The following is an 11498-nucleotide window of genomic DNA, read 5'->3' on the forward strand; positions in this document are numbered from 1 at the left end:
GTATGACAGCTACAGCATACAATGGACGATTGAGGTCTTTATCCTGCGTTCTGTGTATCGAAACGTCGGTATCCTTGGTGTTATATTGCGATCAGCTGGTCGCCGATCGTCCTGTTTTTACGCATAATGTAAAGAAGCTCCGGAAGCGCCAATCTCATTTCGATGTGCTTGTGCACCCCTACAAGCCTCCTTTTGGCTCTTGTAGAAAACTTTATTGTAATAGTCTCATCGGTCGTTCGAGTTGTATGTGCCACGACGATATCTGCTGTGTCTGATCTGCTGACAAACAAGTCTGTACTAAATGCCAGAAGGAGAACAAAGGTAAAGCTTTTTAAACTTTTTTTTCTTTTTACGAAAAACGGCAAAGCTTCTAAAACAAGAGCAACCTAAGCTGATATTTGAGTGTGCCCAAGAATAAATGGCAACAGGTGCTTATGCTAAGTGGTAGATTTACACAGTTCATTTTCTTTTTGCCTCTGCATTGTAAATTGGAAGATATGTACCAGCAGAAGACACGTGTCCTTTTGAAAATGTCTTTTATTAGAGGAAAAATAGGTTTCCATACACAACCGAAGAGTTCGCAACACCATTTAATGCAAAAGTAAACGGTCAGCTAGACGATAGGGACAAAATAAAGAGAGAACGTTTATTTTTGAATTATGTACCAACTAGCTCAACTTGTGCCTGTTTACCATTTAATCGAGGCCTGAATGCTTACATCATCTAAGCAAAGTCGACGAAAATGTTTGTAGCCGCAGACAGACAAATTTAGGTTTACATAAAGTATGCGTCATAGTTTTGGCCTCAAACGCGCAAACATTGTTGATATGTACCTTTCTTGATGACAGCTGCACCAGCTTGAGAGCCCACGACGTCGAACACTTGCACACGTATCTAGACTGCGGTATGGCAAGACTTCTTGCTTGAAGTGAAGGTCATCTCGCTACTAGTACGACCACCCACCGCAGCGATGCAGGCGTCGAAGGGGCGCAACTTGTGCACTACGCAGACCAGGGGCGGATCCATAACTTCAATTTGGGGGGGGGGGGGGGGGGCGGAAAATTTGTAAGGATACTATTCTCCCATTCTTTCTTGTGCACCAGCGGGTCCACCAATGGCAAATTACCCTCTGAGAAGGGCGGGGGGGGGGGGGGGGCGACTTAGTTTGTGGGGGGGGGGGGGGGCGGGGGGGGGGCGGGGGGGGGCGGGGGGGGGGGCGGCCGCCCCACACGCCCCTCCCCTCCCCCCCCCCTCCCCACACACACACACACTTGGATCCGCCACTGACGCAGAAAAACGCCGTCACCCGACGCTGCTCGTTTGGCATTCACACCTTTCCGCCGAGGTTCTTCGTTTGTACTTGGCACCGAGTCTTAGATTATAAATAAAGTTGTGTCCTCCTCCTCCTGTGCATGTCTGTGGGTTCAATGGCTGGATATGGGCCTCATAGGGCAGTTCTTCAGGCTCAACAGCGTTTGCCGAACTTCTGCAGAAAATGCCACCCAGGAAAAAAAGCACGAAGAAACAACGCACTGGATTGGCCGACTATGCACTGGGCGCTGAAATCAGGCCCTGCGGGTTATATACCACAGGCGAACTATCTAAACAAAACAAAACAAAAATGTTTAGGCTCAAATTGGCTTCTGCGGACTATACGCCTGGACACTGGTGCCTGTTATTATGCACTGTATATTCACTGCTGTTTGTTGCGGCTTGAGACAGCCTTCCTGTAATGATGCAGAGGGGTCAACTGAACCTTGAAATAAACATATTCAAGCACATCTAGATGCGATGTCCCTTGAAGCCAGATGGTCAGGGAAAAGGTGTGCATTACCTAATTTGCCAAAAGCACACCAATGATCACGATCAAAACTCACCGAGTCAATGGGCAGTTTTCCACAATATTTTTGCCGTGTAATCACCAATTCGGTCCATTAAAAACCTTGAGGCTGTAGCCTATAGTACACCCATTCTGGATCTACAAAGCTTATGCTGTAGACATGCAAAATCACATTGTTATGATATCATGAGGCTCTCTGATCTTAGAAGAAGAGGACATCCAGTGAGCACGCTCGCAGGGTGTGGCACACGCTGTTGCGTTTGGAACTGACGAGCCATCACCATAGCTGCTGCTATGATCCCGTATGTTACATATTAAACGATTTGCTTAAACCATTCTCCTGAGCTTAACTAGCAACATAACATGGTGTCAGAAGTGGCGAGCAGCTCAACGTCCATATTTTTCATTTAACAAGCAACAGCAGCAACAATATGGCATCTGCGTTCCTACAACCACCGGCTCCGTTCCAGCCTAGTGACGACCCAGCAACAGCATGGGAGGAGTGGAAATCATCGGACCTTATCTTCGAGGCAGCCTGTCAATATGCATCCAAGCCTATCGCAACTCGAAAAGCTTTTCTGCTCCACTGCCTTGGACCTCAGGCAAGACGAATTACGCAAACATTTTCTCTGCAACCAACGGGAGATGGTCAAAGCGGGCAAAGAGAGAATGCAGTAGATTACATACTGCACGAATTTTATAAACTGTATGCACCTTACAAAAGCGTCACACAAGCGACAGCCATCTTTAACACAATGAGCCAAAAGCCAGAGCAAACAATTGACGAATTTGTTACTGAGCTAAAACTGCAGGCTCAGAAATTCGACTACGGAGCTCAAGAAAACAGGCTCATTGGTGATCGTATCATCATTGGAATACGAGACGTGGCTTTGCGCGAACGATTGTTTCGTGAACCGAGTCTAACGCCAGACAAAATCATTTCAACCTGTAAAGCAGCTGAAATCTCAAAGAAACACATGAATGATATTCAGAAAACTGAAGACAAAATTAGAGTTGATGGACTCTTTCGTCAGCCATCTAGCTTCAGAGCAGCGCAACGAAGGTATCAACCATCCGAACTACAAAAAGACCGATCCAGCAACCGACAGCAAAGTTCATGTTCGAGATGAGGTACATCCCATCAACCCCGAAACTGCCCAGCTTACGGAAAGCACTGCCTTTCCTGTGAAACGTTTGGACATTTTTCCCGAATGTGCAACCAGACACAGCAGAAAACCTACGGATATCGGCGTGTTTCCGCACTAGAAGAAACGTCCCACTCATCCATGAACAATGACCGCCATGAAACGGTTCACTTGGGAGGCATAACAATTGGGCCTCTTCCATCAACCAAAGCAACAGCACGGTACGAAAGCGTATACATTAATGATATTTCGAAGACCCAGGTGAAAGAGCTACGAAGTAAAGAGGGAGTGGCATCCGTAGAGAACTTTGAACTGCTCAAATTCAAGCTTGCGCAAACTGGAAGAAAGCTGGAGAGGCGGTCAAAGAAAAAAAAGGGCATGCGGGCACCTCGCCCCGAAGAAGGACAAGGCCTGATTTCAGAGTTGGGTTTGGCAAATGCAGAAATGCAGCGAATGTCTTTGGAGCACGAGACAAATATCGAAGCGAGCTTTGGCCGTGAGCAGGCCCTTGAAAGCGAATGCAAGGCAGCTCCGGCTCTCCTGGGGAAGGTTCAAGCGCAGCAAGCAGAATTTTCTCATGCCAAGTATCAGGAGTCCGAAACATTGAAAGCCCAGTTATTTTCTCTAAGTGGGGATTTGGCAAAGCAGCTGGAGCTTGTAGATGCCAAGGTGGAGGAAGCGAACACCCTGAAGAAGAACTTTGAAGCATCTCAGCTTGAGCTCGAAAGATTTTCTGCCGAGTACTGCATCCTGCAGGATGTCCTTCTTCAAGACTGTGGCGAAGACTTACCGGTAGTTGAGAATAATTTCGAACAACGAGAGTTCAGTGCCTTTCAGTACCTCAAGAAGCTGCTGGACATCGCAAAACGCAAATGAGAGGCCCTGGAAAACCAGCTTGCTAAAAAAGAGGAGCAGTTTAATCTACTTCAGAAAAACTATCAGTACTTAGAGGACCGGTACCAGTGGCCGTTGCAAGATCTCGGGGCATTTTTCCGGAGCATCATCGAGCACACCAACAAGTCGTCAGAAGCTGCAGTGTCTCTTGAAGCAAGTCAGCTGGAAAACTTGGACTGTCTGCTGGCAGTGCTTCAGGAACGGGTCACATTCTTGACAGTTGGGAACGAGCTCCTCGCTCAAGAAAGTCAGCAGTGGAAATCATCTTGTGAAGGTGCGAGTGAAAAGATTAGGTGCGTGTCTGATGAAATTCGCCTCTGGCAGCAGAGACACGAAAAGGTGGCGGGGACTTTGGGAGAGAGAGCGAGAATGTTGTTAGGTGTCACAATTCGTCGCAAACGGAAGCAGACGGAAGCTTCATTGCCAAGAAGGCACAAACAGACTGTGACAGATTGAACGAGAAAGTCAGCAGCCTCCTAAAACGCAACGGAAAGCTAGAAATCGAAGCCGACGCTTTGCGGTCAGAACTTTCCAGCCTGGAGGAGCAAGCCGAGATGCTCGCCAACGACAACAGATATTTTCAACAGCTAGCAGAGAACTTAAAACAGGCACGACATTGCCTCGAGGAGGAGCTGAAGACTCAGAGTGAGCAGCACGTCAAGGCCACCAAGGAGATAGAAAACGAGCACTGCACTGCGCTGGACGAAGCGGCCAAGTGTGAGGCAGCACTGTCAGCGCTGAACACAAAGCTGTTGGACAAGTATAACCACATTGTATACAGACACGGGAACCTGCAGGAAGAGTTTCACACGACAGCCCAAGAGAAACGCAGTTTGGAGGACAGGTGCGCACAGCTCATAGAAGGGTGGGCAACAGACAGGCGAGCTCTCGCAGTCTTCGAGGAGCAGCAGGGCGCAGTGGAACAAAAGGCCATGCAGGAGCAGCAAGAGCTGTGGCAAGCAAACCAGCAGTTGCAAGAGCGCTTTCGCCTCCTCAAGGACAGCATCTCAAGGCTAAAGAACGGTTGGTACAGGCGCCAAACCAAAAAGTGGGAGCCTCGATGGAACATGTCACCGAGGGCACTGGGGGTACAGCGAGAACTTCGGAGGCACCAGCAAGCCGAGTCGAGACAAGTGGAACCAGGAGAAGACGCAGCTGAAACACATCGAGGACTTACAGGCGCAACCGGTACCACATCAAAGAAGCACATGGAACAGCCGAAACGAGTACAGCTGCTGCAAACTATTTCCCTACAGTCTCAAACGAAGCTGTTGAAGACTATGCCCCTATAGAGTCTTAAACGACGAATCACTTGAAAACATTTCCACATCTACAAGGTCAACAGGATAACCAAAAAACAACAAGAAGTGGACGCGTCGTGCTGAAGCAGCTACGATACAGGGACTGACAAGTGCCGCACTCGCACTGCGTTATTTTCAACAAAAAAAAAGAAGAAGGGGGCATGTTATGATGTCATGAGGCTCTCTGATCTTAGAAGAGGACATCCAGTGAGCACACTCGCGGGGTGTGGCACGCGCTGTTGCGTTTGGAACTGACGAGCCATCACCATAGCTGCTGCTATGATCCCGTATATTACATATTAAACAGTTTGCTTAAACCATTCTCCTGAGCTTAACTAGCAACATAACACACATGAGCATCTTTCTTATCAATCTTAAACGTAAAACGCTAGTTATGCAACGAAATTTCCATATCAGCACATTTTTAGCAAACCGAATGGTCCCACCTGTTACACTTTTAGCTTTGGAAGTAAACCAATTCACAATACCACCAGTGGAATACGTCGCGCCAAGCATTAGTGCCGCATATGGCAGCAAAACGTATTAAATTGCAAATATCGCTAGGACGAGGACAGACGAAGAAGTGGACAGGACAGGCGCTAACTCACAACTGGCGGTTTTATATACAACGTTAAAGAAGAAGGTGAAGGAAGTGTCTGGAGTTGAAAAAATAAGAAAAAATACGTCTTTCTCTAACCGGGCGCTGTAAGAAGATTGTTAGACTAGAAAGATTAAAACACAGCAGACCAAAACGAAATTAGTAAAAATTAAACAAAGGTAATGATTTTTAACTCTATACGATACTATTCTGAAGGCTTAGAAAATAACCCCTGGACCGTTGGAGACAAATTGAGAATAAAAAAATTGGATACAAAATTAATAGAAAATAAAAATAAAAAAGTGATCGTCCAAAGGCCGCCAATCAGTGCCTCGTAAAGCTTATTTACCTTTTTGCCTCCAACAGGCACCACAGCCAAAGCTATACCGGCGCGAGCGCATAGACCCACCCGGTGCACCACCTCACGCGCTCACGTGCAAACGTGATTATGTATAGGGGTTCAAGTACTGAACCTCTTTGTCCGTCAACGCCAAAAGATGGCGCGGAGACGCATTTTTCTCCATTGTCTTGTATGGTCTGTGCTTCATAGGTTTCCATGGCCCAGAATCCGAGACATTCGGTTTAATTCCATTTCGCGACGACATGTGGCGCCTAAGCCCCGAGCGAAATCACTTTTCCAATTTCCAATGTGCCCTCTGTTTCCGCCCGCACCGCCAATCTTATCTTCTAATCCGGAGAGGAGACATCGTAATGCAGTAAGGGCATAGCACTGATAACACGCTCAAGACAGCTCCGAACCTCAGAACCTCTCAAGGTCACAGCTGGGCGCGCGTAGCGCAGACGTGCAATGTGTAATTGCTTCTCCCGCAGCCAATGTGCATTTTAAAGTGATAAGCTAACGCTCAACACTATTGCTCCAGCGCTAAAAAGCCAAATTTAAACCGAACAAAGTTAAAGCTATACTTCGTCTCACCTTAGCATGGACTGGCCCTGGAGGCTGCTTTAGCGCGAGACGGTAGGCTTCATTGGCGTTCACGCCACACGAGCCCTCGTGCAGCCGCCGAGGTGTCTTCGCAAGCAAATAGCTCGCGCTTTTAGCACGCGACCAACAATAGCCCATGCTAAGATTAGACGAAGTATTGAAGCGCGAGCCGAATCCGCTGCGTTTTCCTACCTCGCACCGGCGGTAGTGCATCGGACATAAGGCAAAACGATGCTAAAAGTGCTCTGTTTCAGGCTGGGCTTTCTCTCATCACTGGAGCCTGTTAGAGAGGGTCTTCTGGCTTAGGGCGCCTTGGCTCAGGCTAAACTTTGTCTCACCTCAGCATGGACTATTGTTAGCCATGCATGCTAAAGGCGCGAGCCGTTTCCTTTGAATCACTCCTCGGTGGCTGCGCGAGCGCTCGGGCAGAGAGTACTCCAGTCGAGTTTGTCAAGGCTAGCCGCTCGCGCTTGCACAACCTTTTCAGTAGTACTTCGCAGTCTCACGCTAACATGGACTAACCACGGAGGCTGCGCTAGCGTGAGATGGCAGCCCTGACTGCGTAGATTTGCATCCTCGCAGCACGAGTGCTCGCGCAGCTGCCGAGGTGTCACCCAAAGCGATTACCCCGGGCTTTTATTGCGCGTGGTTGCTAAAAAGATACAATTATAGCTTTGGCCGTGATACGGTGGAATATGCACGTCAGCTATTTATTTGTCTGTTTGTAAACAAGCTCACTATGGTGGGTGACAGCTCAAGAGTGCAGTGAAAGCTCCGCCTTCAGCGTGCGCTCCTTGCTTTCCGCCGCGCTTTGACTGCGCGTGCACACTTGTGCTATCAAGGCCACAAAGCTTGTGCTGGAAGCGGAGCTCCCACTGCACTCTTGAGCTGTCACAGACTATAGAGTCCACTATTGGCGAACCCCTCCGCGAATCCGGATTCGAACTTCTTTCCGTTTTGTTCCACGTCGTTTTGCTTCCTGTACAGCTCGCAAGTACAAGGGTCGTTTGATAAGTTTGGTAGATTTATACGATGAACAATTCAATGGATGACGCCATGGCTGGCAAGTGTCATTCTTCAAACTAACCCAGGCTAGCTTCCAGACGGGAGCGAAGCGCTGTTCATGTTTGACAGACGGCTGAAGCAAACACTGTAGCGCTTGCCACAACACTGGAAAAAAAAAAAAAAAAAAAACCCAGCCCTGTGCAATGATCAAGCACGTTTGTTTTAAAAATGTTAACGTCCACGCATCAAAACCGAGTTGCATTAAGTTCATGGGGACCCTTATTCAACGTTGAAGGCTGTTTAGCTCTGGGTTCATTGGATTAAACGTGGCAGAACGTTCCCTGAAGATGAAGCGCGCTCCGGACGCCGAGTTGAGGCCGCCACGACGGATATTGTTGAATAAATTTATAATATATTTATTGGAGGACAGTCGAGTGAATGTGCACAAGACTGCTGAGACCATAGGCATCTCAAAATAACGTGTGCACAAAACCCTCTACAAAAAGCTATGTGCGCGATGGGTACCAGCACCACCTCCTAGATAACAAGGCCGTAATGCTGATAATTTTTCGCCACAGAAGAAGGCCGATCGGGGGCCGTGATTGGACGCGAGGGCTGCGTCAGCGTCTCGTTTCTAATCAGAGAGACGGACGCAGCGCTCGTATCCAATCACCGCCCGCGATCGGCCTTCTTCTGTGACGAAAAATTATCACCACTACGGCCTTGTGATCTAGGAGGTGTTGGTACCAGACTGTGCATTCAGCAAGACAACGCGCTCTCCCACGAATTGACCGTGACAATGGCAAAATTGGAAGAATTGGGCTTCGAGTTGATTCTTCATCCACCCCATTCTTCTGATATGGCGTCGTGTGTTTTATCAGTGTTCCCGAACTTGAGAAATCTGACTCTGTCGGAAAAAGTTTCATCAAATGAGAATGTCAATACTCCCGTCAGTTCATATTTTCTAGCCTTTAAGAAAACCTCTTTTTCTGAAAGAAAGAAAATTTAGAAACTCGCTGGACCAAGTGGATAGTCCTCAATGGGGACTATGTTGAGAAACGACATCAATTTTTTCTTCTAACAAAGCGTTTAACCAGCTTTTTTTACCAAACTCATCAAACGACCCTTGTATGCACGTTCATATAAAGGTATAACTCGGAACACAAAGCACGCTTTGCATTAGAGATGGACAAATAAGCGCTTTACCAGAAGTCTACTGGGGCACGAACCACCCTGGCGCCCTTCTAATATCCCTTCTAATATCAACTCACGCCGAGCGCGATGTGGTACAGATAGAGACGGTACCTACGAATGGTTGGACCACACCGAGAAGGTCAGCAGGAGAAGCTCCGTCACCACCTCGCGCTTGTCATTCTTCGTAAGTTGAAGCGTTACCAAACTTGAGAGCTCAAGCCGGAGTAGGAGCTTCCCCTGCTGACCATATATTGTAACAAACTGTATAATATGCAAGTTTTTGCAAGTCGTGTTTCCAGGTTCAGCAAAAACTCTGCAAGCAGCCTTGAAATTGTGGTAACCCACATGATTTTAAGCCCGTGTCGAAATTTGACTAAGCTGTCTGATAGTCACAGAAACATCTGTAAGCTCTGCAGTTGGTAATATTGTGCAAGGGAGAGAAAGAGAGATACTATATGGTGCAAATAAATAAATAATTATATGCTAGTTCGCCCATATATTTTATACCTTCAGCGAAGGCGAGGGACCTTCAACACTTCCTGTTTGAGTCCTGGTTTTCTGAGAGCCCCGAACCGAGTGTGCTAGCGCCTGGTAGCTCGGGGCATGTGGAGAGCAGAAAGATCAGGCTACAAAAACCCGGAAATCCTGGGTTCGTCCCCACCAATCAGGATGAGCATCGTACCGGCACGTGTTTGAGTTGCATAGGCTGAATTTCTCAGGTACAGCGTGAGCCAGTATCACCACCTCTCAAACGGCACACACATAACATTTTTATACCCTTATTTGTGTAAATGGCCTGTCCTATAGGCAGCACCCTTATTTGTGTAAGAAAACACCCTAGAAAAAGGGTGTAATGCCTCACACCCTCGAATAAGGGTGTTTGGACAAGTACGCGAGTAGCGAAAGCGGCCGATTAAATGCGCGGTTGCGGGCGTCAGTGACAGCATACGACGCATTAGCGTGTGGGCTTCATGTTCTTATCATACAAAAACGGACTAATGAAAAAAAAAAAGCTTTCGTCAGGTAGAGTTGAACTGACAACCCCTCGATAACGGCTGAAGCGTTCAACCCACTACACCACCTTTTTTTTTTTTTTTTTTTTTAAAAAACGTTTTTATTTACGGAGTTAAAAGCTGGCCTTCTTGGCCAATGCCGAAGCCACACATGTATAGAAACCCACCCAATCAAATTTTCATAGGATCAGTTGAGCATTATACAATTTCTATTTATGAACTTGTCTCTTTTCACCATGTAGTTTTTTAAACGTGCTTGCATAACGGACCACTTCTCGAAGCCGGGCATGCACGTTTGCTCTAACAGGTTACTAGTGTAGGAAAAGCCTTCGACAAAATGGCTCCAAGCAGGCTTGCCTTTTTCTTCAACGAGCGTGTGATCCGTACGGGATCTCCAAATCGCATGCATCCCGAGCAGAAATAACACTTCTACGCACTTTTGGTTTACACCAGCTGCAACACGGAGAAATTTTAGAGTGCCCCAATCCGGCTGGGCCTCATCAAGGTTAAGTGCATGACGGAGTTCCGACCAGAATATTTCAGCATTTGTGCAGTACAGAAATACATGGTGCAAAGTCTCCTGGAAAGGACATAAAGCACAATTGACAGACCCCGCCAAAAGAAACCCTTTGTTCTTGAGCCACGTCTTAACAGGCAACACTTCTGTATGAAATTTTACGAAAAAGTCTTTTATGCATGTTTTTACCGGGTATTTACGCAGTTTTTTAAACACTGTAGACCCTTCTACGCTTTCCGGCGGAGAGCGATACATTGGTGGCGGTATTACCAGGTCGATAGTGTCCCAATACAGCTTTTTCCTATTCGCCTGGATTAAGTAGTCCCAAGAAAAACGTGATTGAAAAAAAGTAATGGCGTCTTCAATCTCTTTGTAAAACCTAAGTACGGGAGCCCTTCTGGAGGCTTCTTCCGTACTAACTTGCCAGGCCGACAGGTATCGTCCTCCTAGGCACTTTAAGGATCTCGCCAGAACCGGGTGGATTTGGTCCCGAAAAAACAGAAAACGATTTACTTTTATCTTTAGTTCTAAGTTAACGAGTCCCATACCTCCTTTGGAAAGGCTAAGAAACAAATTAGTTCTGCGCATCCGTTCAAACAAAGATTGCCAGATAAATGTTGCACAAATCCTGTGAAACTTGTGGATATCTATTTGACGGGACGGCACAACCTGTGCCGCATACCATACACTCGAAAAGAATACAGAGTTACAAACGAAAGACCTGTTAAAGAACGAAAGTTACCTTCCGTGCCATTCGCTCATTTTTCCGTGAACCTTATTTAAATGAATGCCCTCTCGGCCGGTGCTGAGTGATAAAGTTTCGAGTTCAATCCCGAGATATTTAGAGACTGAACACGACCAATTCATGCCCAAATACCTCTCGGGTTTTGTGATCCATGGGCCGAGCCAAGCCCCAGTCGATTTGGACATATTCATGACTGCCCCTGATGCGTTGGAGAAATCCGATAAATGTTTTACTGCAAGCTCCAGTTCTCGCTTAGACGAACATACAATTGCAACATCATCGGCATAGGCTAAAATTTTAGTT

General features: G+C 47.1%; 1 pseudogene; it reads left to right on the forward strand.

Moving 5' to 3' along the window:
* The first annotated feature begins 3051 nt into the window (after positions 1-3051).
* On the forward strand, positions 3052-5171 carry LOC115310755 (annotated as a pseudogene).
* Positions 5172-11498: the final 6327 nt, after the last annotated feature.

This window comes from Ixodes scapularis, unplaced genomic scaffold (genome assembly GCF_016920785.2).
Source record: "Ixodes scapularis isolate PalLabHiFi unplaced genomic scaffold, ASM1692078v2 PGA_scaffold7__128_contigs__length_106722199, whole genome shotgun sequence".
Lineage (NCBI taxonomy): Eukaryota > Metazoa > Arthropoda > Arachnida > Ixodida > Ixodidae > Ixodes > Ixodes scapularis.